This window comes from Colius striatus, chromosome 1 (assembly GCF_028858725.1).
Source record: "Colius striatus isolate bColStr4 chromosome 1, bColStr4.1.hap1, whole genome shotgun sequence".
Classification (NCBI taxonomy): Eukaryota; Metazoa; Chordata; class Aves; order Coliiformes; family Coliidae; genus Colius; species Colius striatus.
In genome coordinates this window covers 28063895-28082467 of record NC_084759.1, presented here as the reverse complement: position 1 = coordinate 28082467, position 18573 = coordinate 28063895, and the positions used below count along the sequence as shown (strand labels likewise).

The following is an 18573-nucleotide window of genomic DNA, read 5'->3' as shown; positions in this document are numbered from 1 at the left end:
AGACCACTGGAAGTTTTCTCCTCAGCTGCCTCTCATGGCCTTGGCTGACCTCTTCATAAACAGAACTGTTCCCTGTTTTCCTTTCAATATCTTTTCAGAAGTTTTGTGTACTGTGAAACTTAAAACAATCCAACTAGACAACATTTATGTTGGAAGTATAATAATTCCAACACTCATCACAGTAGTACTGTGTGTGTCATTGCGTTTGTACTCTGTCATAATTTGTCTGTTGTCTCTTTAAGTAGAATTTAAGCACATCTACCTTTTGGTGTATGTTTATTCATGGCCCAGCATAATAAGAAGTGGTCCAGGCTGAGACCTCCCAGGATTTATTTCAATACAAATAAATAATAATGAATACCCACTAGATACTGCAGTGTAGCAGTTGGATTCTTCTCTGCCTAATGTCACATCATATTTAATGCAGAGAGAAGGTACTCAAACTAGAGGCCTCACAAAAGGGAAATAAGTGAGTTGCAGCCAACAGATAAAAAGCTAGCCCCAGAGGCCTTCTCAACTGTCAAACCTAAGTCAATAGCTACTGGCATTGTGTCGTGAAGGCATCCCTCTTTTCTCCACAGCTCACCCTCTCACTTCTCATAGAAGGAAGTAAATACAAATGTTACAAAATCATGCAGTGTTTGCCAAAGGTTAAAGGACTTCCTATACTTCTGTAGCATCCTTCTGCTCCTTAGTGCACTCCCTGACACAGCATCTCTTGGTACAGAAATCTTGAATAACCAGAAGCAGTTATTCCAGCCGTACAGTTGGTCAGTCTTTTTTCAAATACCATCTCATCTCATCTCTGTTGAGAAGGAACTTAAAATAGTTTTGATTTGTTGTCTTGGCACGTTGTTATCTTGTAGTGCTCTGTTTCCATTGTGTCTTGAAAGTAATGATTCTTCAGAAGAGTTGTAAGCATCAGGAATTCCCCAGGTATGTCATCTCTCCCTGGAAGTGGGTGTGCATGTATTTCCTTCTCTTTCTTTCAAGGGGACACAGAAGTGTCAGTGTATAGATTATGCAGAGATGATGAAACGTTTAATGCCTAGCTGATACAGAAATAATAGATTGGACTATGCAGACAAATGACACTACAGTGTCATTTGGTTCATACCAAAGAAAATATACTCAAAGAAGTTAATTTTATCAGAATAAACCACAAAAAATAATTACAAATGGTCTGTGTCTGAAAAGGAGAAGTCTAGTAAGAGCTTTGGGCTAGTTGATGGGATGGAGACAATGTGTGTAAAATACTGCAGGAGACTGGAGAGGCTATACAACCCGAAAGCTTGATCATAACAAGAGTTCTCGGTTATCTATATATAGACTGGATAAACATTAGGCCACATTAGGCCATCATGCACAGGCTGTATTTTTAGGTATCATCAAGAACTATTTTTTGCAATACTAGAAAATCAGCTAGAGAATCCAGAAGAGGGGGGACAGCCCTTGATTTAGTCTAGATTAGTACACAAGAAATGACCATGGAAGAGACATTTGGTAGCGATATCTCATATAATTCTCAAGTTTCTCATGCTCAGAGGAAAGCAAAAATATTAAAATAATAATGAAAAAGTCCGGTATTCTTTAAAAAGAAGAATTTCCTATGAATGAAGATACAGCTTAAGTAAACATTAAAAGAGACAGGGACTTGCTTTCTGATTCTAACCCTATTCTAGTTGATTAAGAGTTGTCCAGCCCAAGGGAATAGTAAAGGAAGTTACTAGAAATAAACAGAGGTTTTTCAAAAAGTTAGATCCAAGCAAACAAGGCAGAAAAGAGCACAATTCTGGCAAGTTAAATGTAGACTTATTTTGAGGCAGAACAAAAAGTTTGTAATGCGACAGGCTAAAATCCTACAATCAAAGAAACTTTTTTTTTAATGTAAAATTTGCTAATAGGAAGGTAAGTTCAATAGATAAATGTTGATAAAGATAATATTTTAAGACAATGCCATCACAGAAAGAAATAAATGAGCTCTGCACTGGCAAGATTTATTGCAGGGAGATTAGAGGCATCCCCACATAAAAGTTGTTCTTTGAGAAGGTATTTCAGATATGAAATATCAACCTTTTTTTCTTTTGAACATATAGATTAAATAGACATCAACAGACCGCCAGCTAGCACGTTTTCCATCCAGTAGTCCTAGGGGAAATTCAGAAATCAAATTGTTGAGACATGAACTGTGTTATATAATCTATCATTTAAATTAGCCTTGATAACAGAGGAATGGAATGTAACAAATGTGACACTAGTTTTAAAAGGGGCTCTCGGGATGATTGTGGACTAATGGACGAGTAAGTCTGACTACCATGACAAACAAAATGCTGGTGAATGTGATAAAGCATGTAATAAGAACAATTTGGATAGGTGTAATAGGCAACCATCGTCTTGGCTTTTGTACAAGGTAGTTTTGTGTTAGAGCTTTGCTAGTTATTTGAAGGAGTCAACAGATACACTGGAAAGGGTGACCCCAAAGTTTTTTAAAAGCTCCATAACTAAAGACTGTTAACAAAATGAAGTACTGAGTTACTTCAAATTCTTTGTGGATTAGTAAAGGGTTACAAGATAAGCAACAGTATAGCAACTAATGGGCAATTTTAACAATGCCATTTCACAAAGATTTGTACTGGCACCTTTGCTGGCCCACCTGTTCCTAAATGGTCTGAAAAAGCGCAGTGATAAATGTTGCAGATGATAAAAGAAAAATACTCAGCTGGAGTCAGACCTAATGTTGACCCTAGAGAGTCAGAGAAGGATCTCACAGCAGGACCTGTGGTGATCCAGGAGCCATGGCTGTCACAGAGGCCAGATACTGTTGACCCCACTGTTCAGCCATATCTATCAGCAGAGAGAGACAGTGGCTGTTGGATTACAGCAGCCATCACCCCCTAAGATGTGAGCTCAGCAGGCTGTGACCAGTCCTGCCACTCAGGAAGGCAGGGACTTGTTTCTGTTCTTTCAAACCACGCCAGGGGCTGCAAGTTGAAGAGACTTCTTCCTCTCTCTGTTGCAGGGTTTCACAGCCCTGACAAGCTGTTTCTGGAGTTCTTGCCTGTCACAGAGGTGCAATATTACCATTAAATTGGTAAATAGTATCTTGCTCTTGTGAGAAGCCAGGTCTCTCAAGCCATTTTACTAGTGTTTACATAGATTTTTAGCAGCTTCTGCTAATTTCCTCAAATCATTCTGGATGGAGTTGATGCTAGCAAAAAGTGACAAAATGGTATTTGAAAGAGAGAAGGGGCATTGTTATGCCGGTCAATTTTGAGCATTGATGAGAACTATTTATTATATAGAAAAGGTTAACTAAGAATTACGGCCTTTTGCAGGGACAGTAAATGAATCAGAATTCCTTGGTTTGGAAGAGCATTGACTGAGGAGTAGGTAATGTGAGAAAAGTCTCTTGAATACATAGAAGTTTTTAATAGGGGACTCTATTTCCCATAATAGAAGAATAAGAGCCCTTTAGTCACTGGTTTTTGGTTTATTTTTTTAAAAAAAACCCTCAAATTATCTTTAAGGTGGCAAAAGCTTGCGAAGTACCAGTTTTATCTGCCATGGTTTTTTGGAACCCAGTTGTTTACTGCTCTTGAAAATTCCACTTGTCCTGAACCAACTGTGACCAAAATTCAACCTGTGCAGATTTATAAGTCAACTTATAGCTTGTAGTTGCAGCTATATCAGAAAGCTAAAAGCAGTAGCAGGCCCTAGAATTCACCCCAGGGGAAACTGGATAAAACAGAGGAAAATCTGGAGGGAGGGATGGAGCAAAAGACATCCTTTTACCTTTGAAATAACTGGAATGGTTTCCAGGCTGTCATCCACAACCACCCAGTGGGCTATGACTATGGCTATAGTAACTTAAACAGCTCTTTGGCTAAACCATAGTTGACAGTGTTTTAAATAGTGTTTCTAATGACAAGGTTGCTCAGATGAGTGTGTGGTGGTTTTTGAAAAACGTTAAGGACTGCTAACAATCTGTTGTTCCTGAAGGATGGGAATCACTGTTGTAGAATCTTTGAAAAGGTAGAGAACACTCTCCACTTTCTCAGCATAGGTTGGATGCCTCTCCACCAGAAAGGAGCCAGGAAGAGAAGCCCTTTTGTTCTCATCACAATCTCCCCAGGAACAGAATTGTGCAGTTCTTAATCATTGCAATGTCCTTGAGTATCACTAAAAGTCCTTGCTAACCCTACTTTTATACATGCTCATGACTAGTAGTTTTATTTTTTCTGAGAATTGAGTATAATTTTTCAAGTCTTGGATCCTCCTCAGACAAAGACGAAACTTGTCAACTCCACTAGATTAAAATATATATCCATCTTTGAATTAATACCTGGTTTCTCATTTCCAGAAAAGCAGTTTTTACAATTCTCTATTCTGACATTATTAACAGGCCTAAACTTTCCTTACAAGTATTACCATGTGTTATTACAATATCTGTTAATTGCTTCTTAAAAAAAAAATCCCAGTTCTATTTGACCAGCATCTTTTAATTTAAGTCATCTCCCTGAATAGTAGTTTTAGACTGCAAAAATCTTCTTTGTCCTCTTATCACATCTCTTTCTACTTTTTTTTCCTGACTGAAAATTTTCCATAAGTCATAAAATATTTGCATTATCAGCACTTTTAGTTGCCCTTTTAGGTTACTTCCCATTGTCTTGAGTACCCTACAGGCACATCCACAAGTAATTCTTAGAGGTGTTGTCTTTTCCAACATACCGTTTATCTTTATGTTAGCCTTATTTAAATGGTGTAAATATGTTTATTCTGAAGAAACCAATCATCCAATCTAAAATTACTGCATTGTATTTTATGAAATTTAAACAAAATACTGGAAACAAAAGTGATTTATAATAGTGTTTTAAAAGGAACTGAAGAAAGTTAGCAGCTAAGCTTGCTCAGTGAAACCTTTTTTTGCTTCCTATTTCTTACTCATATTTTCATACATACATGGAAAATGAGGGTGTTTATGCATGTTTTTATATTATCTTGCTAAATACCTGTTCCTAGTTTACATGATTCTGAAGTTTTCTTTGCTCGGGCTTAAGCTAGTACCTGAATATGAAATCAAGGGAAATCTTTGCCTTGGATCAGAAAGGAGCATATAAGGGAGGAGAGAATGACTTCTGCTGTAGTGTAGAAAAAAGTTATTTCCTGGTGTCATCTGGGAGTGACAGAGAGAGGGATTGAAGAGTAGGCAAAGCATATGGGTGCACAAGCAGCAATGAGATATATGAGTAGGACTGGGGATGACTCTCTGTGAACAGAAAATGTGGAATAGAGATCAGAACAGGGTTGTTGTGAGAGCTGGAGAGATCACATGTGGATAAATATATTCAGGTCAGTTAGAAGTCACTTTACCACAGAACATGGCTACAGCTCTCTATCTGTAACTAGCTCACTCCAGACTTGCCCTAGTGTTTCCCTTGCCCTTGCCTTTTCCTGTGTCTTCTGGAAGCCCAGCTTCTCCAGTTCTTCCACATGACCCTCTTAAGTGGGAAAATTACATTCTTGCTCACTGCAGGAACAGTTACATGGAAAGGTACAAACAGTCTCAAAAATCCCTCCCATCTAAAGCTTCTCTTCTGTCCAACTATACTTAATTTCTTCCTCCCGCCTATAGCGTTCTGTTCTGCAGGTGCAGACAGACAAATGCATCATAGAACAGAATCATAGTCATGTAGGTTGGAAAGATAAGGTCACTGTGTCCAACTGTAAACATAATACCACCAAGTCCACCACCAAACCATGTGGGCTTGTCAGGGTTAGGTTAGTGGATTAACTCTGATCTTAAAGGCCTTTTTCAACCAAAACAATTCTATGATTCTAAGTGATCAGACTACACACCTTTTAAGTACCTTGGGCAACCTCTTCCAGTGTTTCACAATCTTTCTGGTGAAAAAAACTTTTCCTAATATCCAATCTAAACCTCCCCGGCACAACTTAAGGCTATTTCCTCTCATCCTCTCATCTAGTCACTGGTTACCTGCGAGGCTGACCACCACCTCATTACAGTTTCATTTCAGGTCGTTGTAGAGAGTGATGAGGTCTCCCCTCAGCACCCTTTACTGCAGGCTAAACAACCTCAGTTCCCTAAGATACTTTTCACAAGACTTGTGCTCCAGACCCTTCACCAGCTTTGTGGCCTTTCTTTCGACATGCTCCAGCACTTCAGTGTCTTGTAGTGAGGCGCCCAAAATTGAACATGGTGTTTGAGGTGAGGTCTTGCTGATACTGAGCAAAAAGGGACTCAGTTGAGATGCTGTAGAAGTGCTCGGTGCAGAATAATACCACCTCTCCTTTCCAACATACAGCTTGCATCTTCTCTAAGTGGGACATGTCCCATCGTCTGAAATGTGCTAATCACTGAATTATTTTCTTCTTTTTCCCCCTCTTCTATATGATGAATTATGGCTTTTTAGATAATGTTTGCCTTGCTAATCAGAAAAAAACTCAGATTTCTAAAGCCTAGTCCTTTTGATTTGAATTTTTCTGTATTCTATGACCTTTCTAAAAATAAATTAATTAAATAATCCAATGAGTGATTGCACCTGCTGGTGAGAAGTTGAAGCTTACTGACAGAATGGTTGCTTTTCTTAATTGTTATCTTGCAGATCCCTGCATAAAGACTAAAGACTAAAGAGTCTGCAAAAAGATTGAAGCTGATGTCTTAGGGCATCACCCTAAATGCAAGTTCAGTTTTAAATGCAAGGGTGGGTTTTTTTGGCAAAGACGGTTTGATAAGTCTTAAGCTTTGATTGAACAGTTTTCCATTTTAATATATGATTGCATGCTTATGTCTGTGGCTAAACCTAGGGAGCCAGAAGCATGCTTTCTGAAAAAGATGGCAAATTCAGTAATTAGTTAGTAAGTCCTCCAGCACTTGACAGTGCAAACATGTTAGGAAGCAAGCTCATAACAATAAAGCATACTTCTGGTTTTGAGTGTGTTTTAGGTTTTTTGTTGTTGTTATTAGAAGGTACATTTTAATGGAAAACTATTTTGGTGTTTCTTGAGCAGATTTTTGCAGCAGATATTGAAATCACTCTTTTAGTTAGTCAATGTTGGTCACTAAAAATTGGCTCTAGCTTGTTGCTTGTCAGATGTCATTTTACGTTTAAGAACTACAGGAGCTTGTGATTACTGAGAGATAACACCTTGAAGTTTTGTCACTACCCTCTACAAAGTAACTTATACTGAGCTGACTTTCTGTTAACATGTCAGTGAAACATCAAATGTTGATACTATTCGAGAAACAACATTTGATATAATGGTTATTAAGTTACTAGAAGAAAAATTTCCTAAAGATGGATTTTGTGTTTAGAAGAGCCGCCATCCAAACATGTCTGTCATGGATATATGTAATACACGCTCTTTATGAATATTGCTACAGGAGAAAAATGTTTACGTTTATGCACAAGATGCTACTCTTAAGTCTAGTTATTTTTATCTCCTCCTAAATATCTTATCATAAGCTGGTTATAAAGTATTTCAAGATATCAATAATTTCATTTGTTAAAACATTCAGTGCATCATTGAAAATGGCTACTAAAGGAGAGAAGTGGATGTGCGCTTCTCAAAAAACCAAGCATAAAAGCAAGGTATCAGAGATCATATAGTTCCAAATTGGTAAAAGTCATTGCTGTGTTTTGCTGTATTAGCAGGGCTCTTCACAGAATCATGATCTCATTCTAAGATTACAGTTATCTAAATAGATTTTCATTGCTAAACTTTATTGTGGTGATGTGTCTTTGTTGGAAATGAGAGAACACAGGCCCTTAAAAGTCCTTGATCTTCAGCCATGCTAAAAGCTTTCAGGATTTGGTATTTCACCCCAGGATTGGATCCATATCCCTTTTAAATTTTGGAATTTCTGAAATTGTGCAGATGAGTGGAAAAAATCAAATGTGAAAGGAAGAAACTGAAATGGAGAGGAGGAAATTATTTTCATTTACAAAAGGAAGGGAAAGATGAAAAACAATGTAATGAGCATAGGAGAAATAAAAGGGTGAAAAGGGTGGAGCCAGGTAAGTATTTACACTAATATTTTGTATTTAGTGCTCAGGTGTGTTATGCATTATGCTCGCGTAGAAAACAGATTGAGACTTTAGCTTTCTGACTAACTGCTGGATTAAGCTGCACTTCACTCTTCATGCATTTTTGCTTTAGCATGGTTGCTTCTAAGGAATTGACTTTCAAAACTGACCTGAATCAGAAAATATATTATCCTACTGGCAAGTAATGACTTTGCCAATATTCTGTCTTTGTAAGTTGTCTTTTAAAAAAACCCACTATCAGACATCAGAAAAATCACAGCCAGGTTTTTATGTGTATTTCTGTTAAGTCTAACCGGTAGCATTTGGGGCGGGGCATAGGCAAGCGGGCAGGCAGTAACACTTGAGAGTGGCAAAATTTGCAAAATCTAATTGTAAGAATGCTGAAATTGAAAATCAAAACTGCTAATTAGTCATTATTCAACAGGGCAGACAAAGTCAATTAATTCACAATCAAATGTAGCTGTAGAACAATGGATTACTTACATAGACTTTCATTAACAGGTTAGATGTTGGTGTGTGGATTTCATCCATGAGCTGTAATAAAATAAAATAGAATCAGGAAATTTGTAAAAAAAAATCTAATTCAGTAATCTGTTCATTTATGTGCTTAGTTACCGCATGATTCCCATAAGTATATATATGGTACTATAGCAGAGTAAATGTTTAGGGAAAATGTGTACCTTTTAAGCTGAGCGTTTAACTAGTATTTATATAGTGACTATAAGTGGTCTTCATGAATTGCCACGCTAAAAACTGTTTTTAATACAGAGACAGAGACTTCCCATTTTCTTATATCCTCTTGGTGTTATGCATTATCCACCTAAGCACTCTTGATGCTTGTCAGAGTAGCATCCCCTCTAAAATATCCCCATTGATGACTGGGGTGGAGCAGGAAGAGGCCTGTGGTGCCAGTTCACAAATAACTTTGGACTGGTAACGCCTACTGTTTGGAAGGTAGTGTATTAATTTCTTCTGATAGAGAGAGGTGTGCATAGGAATTATGCTATAAATTACCGTGTTCCCTTTTCTTTGTTGTGTCTGCATCACTGGGCAGCAGTTTTTAAGGGCACAGAATGAAGATATGAATACTGAAAACCTTACATCACTGTAGTCTTTGTGTTCATTCTAAAAGGAAAATGAAATTAACTACAGATACAGCTTTTTAAAGTTCTAAATAAGAGACTTCATGCTGCATTTTTTAATTAGCCCTTACTGTTACATTGTTTTGCATTAGTGTTATGCTATTAAATGTTACGTGACTTATAATTGTTTCAATCATATAAATTCTTCAGTGCAAAATTACTTTTCAAGTGGACCAATAGTTAGATTTTAAAAATGACTTTTTAAGTCTGTTGTAACTGACAGCTCTCTGTTGTCTTCATGTAATAAACAGCATCAGGATGACTGTATTCTGAAATAGTCATTAGGGGAAGACCATTGTATGCATATGTCTCCAGCGAGATACGACTTGTACAGTCCAAGAATTATGTCTCTCAGACTTTCTGTACTAACAAGAAAGTGCAGGCTGTGAACTGTCCCTTTGGTGTATATTCCAGCCACTATATCAGTGCCCAGGAGGAAAGATCCCTTTCCTATCCCTTTCTCTGGTTATTTTAGGCTTTGGTACTACAGTTCTGTAAGAACAGAGTCTTGGTTTTGCATCTGGGCTGGCAAGCTGGTGAAGATGTTGTGAAGAGGTTGTCCTCAGAAACCTGCTCCACACTGAAGCTTTCAGAGACTGGACTATGTACTATCTTTAAAACCAGCCCTTCACCCATGACTTTTGTATTTACTTACAGTTCATTTATAATAACTGTTATAATGTAAGTGTCCATGACTGTGACAATAGGATTTCAGCATTTTTTTTCACAGCAGTGCTTACTGTATTTAGTAACAAATTACGGAAATACCAGCAGTGCCATTTTAGCACTGTGGCATTTCCTAAAGCAGGTCTTAATATTGGGAATATAGAATCCCAGTGATGTCAGACTTTGAATTTTACTTACAACAGATAAACTTAAAGCTCCAGTAGCACATAGTTAATCCTAATAGAAAAGCAAACTTCCTTTTATTTGGATCAGACTTCATTTTTGTGCTTCTTAGAGAGAACATGAGTAATATTCAGTAACAAAAAATACTATGCAGAACAAGCCTCTTGTATGTTCTGTGCAGATGAAAGTCATTAGTAAATTTTCTTTGTTCAGAGTTAAGGAAGTTGGAAATATGCTGTTTCTCATATTACTTTAATCCAAACATTGTTATCTGTAAGTATTCATCATAAAGATACACTGCTAGGTTCACAAATACGTAGTGTATTTCACCAAATTAATTACAGTTTGAATATGTGATTCAGAGCCTAAGATTCAGACCTTAGGATGGGATGAATCGCCCTCTGGAGGTGCTCATTTTAGTTTACTGATTTCACAGGAATCCTGCTTTGAACTGACTAGCTCAAAGCACAATTTGAGTGAATGGCCTGTCACGTTAAGAGAAGAATAAGTGAGTCTTTTCTGTAGCCCTCTTTCTTTTTAAAAATGGCTGCCTTAATCCTCACCTTTTCTGTCAGTGCTCTTGTACTGTTTCTAAAATGAAGTTACTGTTGCCGTTTCCTATGTATTTTGTTTTTTCCTGTCCTTTTCAATCTTATTATCTTTCTCTCTTTTTTTTTTTTTTTTCTCGTTTTCCCTGACTCTTTTTAGCTACCATCCCTTCTGAAGCTTTTCACTTGCTACCTCTCTGACCATCCTACCTTCCATGTTGAGGATATTGTCCTAACTTCTGATGTGGAAGATTGCTGACCTTTTTCCTTTGATGATGAGACTAGTATTTCCTGACATAGTCCTGTAGTGAAGACAAAGGAAAAGAAGAATATGGCACTCATATTTTTTTGTGGTTTTGAAGTATTGTTCTTCTGTCTTCATTAAAATGTGCTGGTTTCTTGTTGTACTTGTAATTTAAAGATGATTGTAGAATGTAAAATCAAATGTAAAGAATATGAAATCATATTAAAGACATTTACATTTGACAAAATACAGCATTAGTCTTTATTGTAAAAACTGAGTCCTACATGGCTCACTTGCAAAAAGTGGGATAGATTTTTAAAATTGTGTACTGGTAAAGTCTGACTTATTAAAAGGTGAAATTATTTTCTTCTTCCCTGTGGTAATATTTTCTTGATTTATACTTATTAAAGATGTCTCCTTCTCATAAGTTCTCTGTCTTCTCCCCTTTTTTGTTATTTTTGTTAACCTAAGTTTCCTCTTTCTTTCTGCACTGGACTCTCCTAAATCTTTTGGTTCAATACTGATTCATTTTTTCTCTCATGTATGCATCCATTTGACTAAAATACTGCCTTAAGCACAATCATATATATTCAAGAATGAATTTACTTCTAAACACTGTATGGATCTGTTATGTTAGGACTTCCAGTAAACCAGATGAGAAACTTAACAACAGTGACAGCATTTTAGATTTTCTTATACACACCTTCATAAGATTAAACTACCTTGCCCCCTGGATCAGTGGAATAATAATTACGGACAGAGATAAATATTCCTGTAAAAATATAGACTTGTGGTATATAGGAATGCTAACTTAAAAAGAACATCTGAATAAAAGCAAACACATTGCCTTCATAGATGTTATGGCAGGTGTTTTCAGATTTTACTTGCAGGTAAAGTAAAATGCTCATGGAAAAAGTGCTTTGTTAGTAATTAAAAGCAGTCAAAGATTTAAAAAAAGACAATTAAAATATGCACATCTATAAAATCAAAAGAATTTTTGCAAACCATAGCAAAGATATTAAATAAAAGTTAATGTTTTCTCAGAGGTAGATACCTACATATTATATCACCTGTACTAAATGTTCTTTAGATAGTCTGAACTCTTTGGGTTGCAATAAAATGGATGCCAAGTACATGATAAAACATAAGTAATGAAGTTCAAAACTTTGTGGTTAAAAGTGTAAAATATGATACTGAAGCCTCTTCTGATACTGCATTTTGCAATAACAGTAGTAATAGCAGCTCACTAGAAAACAGTGTGGAGGTTGAGTATGTCATTTATGGTGTCTGAAAGTTTTTAACTAGTGTAGTTATAAGCATAATTTTGAGCCCATTAAAAAAGCACCTTCTTTTCTAGATGAATTTGATGAGCGTGAGGCTGGGTTTACTTATGCAGATTAGAAAGCAGAGGAAATGTGGAATCTCTTAACATCGTTACACTGATGATGAGTGTTCTGTGTTGTGTGTAGCAGTAGTAGTAGTTTTTTTGTTAGAATGAGCTTCCAACCCTTAAGATTCTGTGATTCTGGGACTGCAACTAATTTTGTAAAAATCATAGAATCATAGAACGGTAGGGGTTGGAATGGACCTCCAGAGATCATCTAGTCCAACCCCCCTGCTCAAGCAGGTTCACCTAGATCAAGTTGCATAGGAACATGTCCAGGTGGGTCTTGAAGACCTCCAAGGAAGGAGACTCCACACCGTCCCTGAGCAGCCTGTTCCACTGCTCCGTCACCTGAACAGTGAAAGAGTTTTTTCTTACAAAAAATGAACCATATGAAAAATATCCATAGAAAGAGAATGAAAGAATATTAAAAACTATGTAAAACCTGTTAGGAATTTCTGGGATATATCCTCAAATGGTATAAATTGGCATGTATAAAGTTAAGTCAAGACTGCTAACTGAAGATTTGTCTTTTCTATTAACTATATAATACAATACAGATCCTGAAATAACTCCTTACTTAATACTTGTGTTCATTTTGCAGTAGTAGTAGTTATAGAACAAGGTCTTACTCATCATGAGAAATAATATAATTCCAACAATGGCATATTATCGTTAGAAGGAAATGCATCAAGCTGACTTGAATTAGCACAGCTTTAGAAAATTACTTTGATTTAGAGAGTACTGTATTGATATCACTTCTTATGTTACAAAACTCTTGCTTGGTTGATAGTACTACTAATCCAAAACTTAAGACTTGTAGTTTGAAGATAAAATTCTTTTTACACTCATTTTTATGTGGTTTTTATTTTCAATTTTGGGGTGATAATATCTCAGTTCAAGCAACCAGTTAAAATATCTGTCTTCTAAATATATGAAAAACAGTGAGAAAAGCATGGCTGTAAATACTAACAAAACAGGAAAGATTTTGCAGCGAGTAAGCATAACCATAGGGAAATGCTTGCAAGAAGATAATAAAGTTAACTGAACATTGCTACACTGAGATGTCAAAACGTACTTCATCTATAAAGTCCTGCAGGAAAAAATAATGAAAAATTAGGTCTTTCTGTTCACAAACACAGCTTAGGTATATATGGATTTGCAAGGTGCCGTACTAGTACAGATTCCATGTGATGTTCTTTGATTGCATTACAAACAAGTCTTGCTAAGACATAAATAGAACATAACTATCTGTTGCTATATAAGGAAGATAAGGTGAGGGGAGCATAATTTATAAAACAACCACACAGCATGCAATCCTACACTTCACATGACTGGTAGACACAGAAATAATTTCACAACTGAAATAGAAGATAAAAAATCCGTGAAGCTTGTGTTGAAGGTTTGTTTCATTTGAATTTCTCTGGAACTGTGAGGATCTCTATGATGATGAGAAATATATAAACACACGTGTTGTAATGTATGTATATGAAAATAAATATGTGAAAAGCTGTAAAAGAGGAATTTGAGTTACATGCAAGAAATGTTTCAAAACAGGCTACAGGAGGATAATTTTGTATGGTAATTAAAACAACTGGAAGAATTAATAAGAGTTAATTAAGTTGCGGATCTGATAGTGATCAGAAAAAAATCATCAACAAACTAGATCTAAAATGATGACCTTATAAAGGTACAGTACTTCTGGTTTAATAAAGAGACCAGAAAAAGGGTAAACATATTGTGAAAATCAGTGACAGAAATGTAAAGTGTTTGAAAAGTAATAGCAGGAAGCTGCTACAGTAATAGCATTGAAGTGGAATAAGAGCAAGTTTCCTCTGTAAATAAATGTTTAGGGAAGTACGAAGTAGCAGAAAAGAAAGCGGAACTGGAAATGGGAACTTTAAGCATGCCATCATGTAAAGACAAAATAAACCAGAAAGAAAGCTCAGGCCATGGGATGTAATCTGCGAAAACCTAATTATCTGGCATACAAACATATGAAACTTTTAAAGCTACACTAGAAAGCAGATTTTTAAAAAAAAAAATCTTCAACTTCTGATTTTTCTCTTCATTTCCAATAGAGTAATACTGAATAAAAGAAAATCTCAGACCACTGTCTACAAATCAGATAAAAAATTAGTTGAAGAGACAGCAAACAAAAATGATGACTGAGAAGATAGAAGAGTATCTGAAAGTATGAAGATGTCCAGATTCTGTACCCCTGTTCTGCCCACTGGAGTTAGCACAAGGTAGCCAAGATCCATTTCTAGTCATGGACTGAGAATTTGCCTGCCATGGGGAAGTCCCAGTCAGCCATGCTCTGATCTATTCCTCTCTCATGCCAACATCTCTCATCCTTTGCACATGTGTGGTGATGGGAATGTCAGAAGGCACACCTATTCTCTACCAATTTTTAGGTGCTTTTCATTCCTTACATGACATCTGTACTATAAAACAAAATGGACCAGGGCCCAGTCAACAGTTGATAGCAAATCAGAGCTACTAGAGTGACCTCGTTCATACTGCCTACCAACAGCAGTCCCTAGTCCATGCTGTTCCCCAAATCTTTCTCAGTCTTGCCTAAGTGCTTGTTGGCCTTGGCCAAGAGCATACCAGAGAGTGTGCTAACACTTAAATAGCATGGATTGTCACATGGTAGAGCACAAGCCTGTGTCTGGGCCCCGTTTAGCTCAGTAACAGTGATGGAACATTACCAACGACATCACATTGTCAATAATTAAAACCATACTAACCTGCTCTAAGGTAAAGTCGCAATGGCATGAGAACCAATAAGCCATAGGTAACTTTCAGACTACTGTTTTGGGAGCGGAAAGGTCAATGAAAGTATAAATTTTGGTGTAATGTGTGAATGAAAAGGAAAGAAAGCATAGAAAATCTGAAACATCGGTAAATTAAGGAGGACAATGAAAGGTGAAGCAATACTTAACTAATACAGAAGAGTTTTTTTAATGGAAACTGGAAAGCCAGTTAGATGAGTGAATACTATTTTCAGAGTAAGCATTACAATAAAGAAGTCTATCTATGACTATTTGGGTAAACAGATTTAGCTAATTGTTAAAATGCAGTTTGGTCCTACCTATGCAGATGTCCTTGTAGCATAAAAGGCTGAAATATAATGCAATATCTTATGCTATTTTATTATGAGGCTCACAATAAAAGAAAGACCTCAAAAAAGGTCTTGAGAAAGACCTCAAAAAAGTGGGCAATATAAAATAGTGATCTCATGCACATGATGGGCTAAGTGCTTTGCTGAATATTTATACAGATTTCAAAAAGGGATATGCAATAAAATTTTGGGATTAACATAATCTCGGTATTACGTGGACAGTTTTCCATATGTGAGATAATTACTCTTAGGTTCCAGGTCGTATTTTGACCTAGTGAGGTCACCAGTTATTTTCAGGATCATTTCTAATTTTATGGGTTGTGGAAAACTATATACGGGATGCGGAAAAAGGAGAGAAATCTATTTACATTCATAGACTGCTCTGTGACCTGGGATTAACTGCTGAAGTCTCAAGAAAGAAAATAAAAAGGGAAGGGAAAATGTGGCAAGTCAGATAATGTTGGAATGTAACGTGTTAGCATTCACTTGAATGTTGTCTCTTAAGTTACTTCAGGCAGAGGCAAACGGCTCAAATCTATGCAGATTCTGAAAGGGAGTTGGTTTCTCTGGTGAGTGCTGAGAACAAAAAGAACATAAATTAAATAAATTGGGCAAAATTTCAGGATGCTATAGATAAAGGAAAAGAGACAGAAGTAGAAAAGTAAGTTGTGACCATGTGTTTGGAAATAATTCTTAATAGAAAATTATTTTTAATGAAACACTGTGAAGCAAATGGATCATTGTAACAACTATTCAGCAATAAATTTGGCTGTAGATTAAGTATTGGGAGAAGCAGTCCTGCAGAAATGCAGGCAACTTTTCTGGAGGAACTAACTGGCTATTCTGGCTTTACTGTATTGACATCAGCTGTATATTCAACACAGTTGATGACAAATATCTGCATGGTGGACATCAGGAGGTTGGGGCATCCCTTTTTTCTGTTGTATCCAGTGGCAGGACAAGGGGTAATGGGATGAAGCTGGAACACAAAAAGTTCCATTTCAACATAAGGAAAAACTATTTTACTGTTCAAGTGAGGGAGCTCTGGCACAGGCTGCCCAGAGGGGTTGTGGAGTCTCCTGCTCTGGAGCTCTTCAAAATCTGTTCCTATGTGACCTGACCTAGGTGGACCTTCTTGAGCAGTGGGGGGTTGTACTAGACGATCTCTAAAGGTCCCTTCCAACCCCTACTATTCTATGATTCTATGAAATGCATTATATAAAATGGTAATAATGTGATCCCCTTAAGCATAGTTTTAGAAAATTACATGAAACAACCAAACAAAATATTTGAGTTGTCCACTTCTCTCTGAATGTGTTACATATTCTCAACCTAATGTCTGAACTGCCAGAACCAGTAGTTCCTGTTTTGAGGGGGAAAAAAAAGGTTAAGACTGCTGTGAAAATATACTCTGAAAAATGTTATGGCAGATGGTGCAGGTATGGCTCTCTGCTAGAGAGGTGTTCATAAACTGTTTCTCTCTTCATTGTGAATACATTCTGTGCCTATCACTCCTGCTTAAATAATCACTTGTTGGGGGTTTCCCTCTCTGTTTCCCGAGGAAGTAGGGGGACATAGTTTTCAGGAGCTGCTGGAAGCTGAGTTGGAGTATGTCAAGGAAGAGATGACTATGTCAGAATTTTGACTGAAGGGTAGAGGAATTGTAGAAAGGCTTTTCTGGAGGTGGGGAGTGGGTGGCTCTGAGCAGGAGTGTATGTTGCTGCGAGCCCTTATGCCTATTTTCTTATTTAGTATATTGAGAGCACACCTAGGTATCATAGGATTTGGATGTTTTACATATGGGCAGATTGACTAGATTGCAAAGAATGTCTACTAAATTTTAGGAATTCATTATGAAAGTACCCTATGAATAAACTAAATGAATATTAAAAAGCAAAACCAAACCATAGAAACCACTTCTTAGAAGAACTTTCATATGTGACTGTGGTATAGTTGCATAGTCCATGCAAGTGAAATAGAGTAAAGCTGCAGAAAATCTGGGCTAGATGTCATAAACCCCTGCCCAGTTTTTCACTTCTTTTTTTTCTTCTTTCCAAGAAATTATTTGAGATTCCTGGGATAAGCTGTTTTGTTTAAAAAAAAAAAAAAAGTAAAGAGACTAGATTCTCTAAAGGCAGGCATCTGGAAGTAAATGTGAAGACAGTCAGTAACTGCAGCATTTAGAGCACTGTTTTGATCTGTTATTATCTTACATCTTTTGGTTTTGCTTTTCTTGGTCCAGAATTTCTGCTTTATTCATATATAACTCATTGAGGACAATGCAGAACATGACATTCTTTTACCATGAACTAATAATTGTTCATGGTGTAATCACATTCATCATGTAATCTTCAAAAAGAGGCTCCATAGTATACTTCAAATAGCAACAACCTTCCACCTCCATTTTAGCTGACATTATCTATTTTGAGACAATAGAGATACAGGCTTTGAATCAAGTCTTCCTTCCATTATGCTTGACTCTCCAAGAAAACTAGATTTTTGCCTGCCTGCTCATCCATCTGTCTGCTTGTTTATTAAGAATATTATAGTTCTTGGTTTAGCTTATAGTATTCCTAAGTAGAAGCTTATAAAAAAAAAAAAAATCCCTGGTTTATCCTGTTCTTTGAAGAAAATGAAAAAGAATGTGAACAATTGACTTATTCTACATCTAGTGAAAATTGTCATTACTGATTTTCAGAAAAGTTACAGAATATATGAACAGATGTAATTTGTTTCAAGAGTCTGTGAGGCCTACTGTGCTAGAATACCACGAAATTCCAAGTAACATTGATACCACATAGCTTTACAGATAAAGCAAAATCAAGGAACTCTCATGCAAAACAGCCAGAATGAAAGTCAGTTAATAAAATGGTTTTATTTCTGTGTTAAAATAAAGTCTGAAAAAGGAAGATTATGTTAGTTTCCTGGTAAAGGTGAATACGTAGAAGATCAGATGAGAGAAAAAGTTTTTGGAATCAAAAGAGTTGTGTTTGTTTAGTCTGGAGAGGAGAGGAGAGGAGAGGAGAGGAGAGGAGAGGAGAGGAGAGGAGAGGAGAGGAGAGGGGAGGAGAGGGGAGGGGAGGGGAGGGGAGGGGAGGGGAGGGGAGGGGAGGGGAGGGGAGGGGAGGAGAGGAGAGGAGAGGAGAGGAGAGGAGAGGAGAGGAGAGGAGAGGAGAGGAGAGGAGAGGAGAGGAGAGGAGAGGAGAGGAGAGG

At 36.8% G+C, this 18573-nt stretch overlaps 1 long non-coding RNA gene across 3 annotated transcripts in view; it reads right to left on the bottom strand.

Moving 5' to 3' along the window:
* LOC133625243 (uncharacterized) overlaps positions 1-18573 on the bottom strand; it is a 47373-nt gene that overhangs the window by 10466 nt on the left and 18334 nt on the right. For 2 of the 3 annotated variants that reach the window (XR_009818551.1, XR_009818553.1), the window contains exon 2: positions 8550-8600. This is a non-coding gene — a long non-coding RNA (uncharacterized LOC133625243). Of the gene's footprint in view, positions 1-8549; positions 8601-10815; positions 10902-18573 lie in introns of those variants that run through there. The other variant, XR_009818552.1, reaches the window with a different exon arrangement.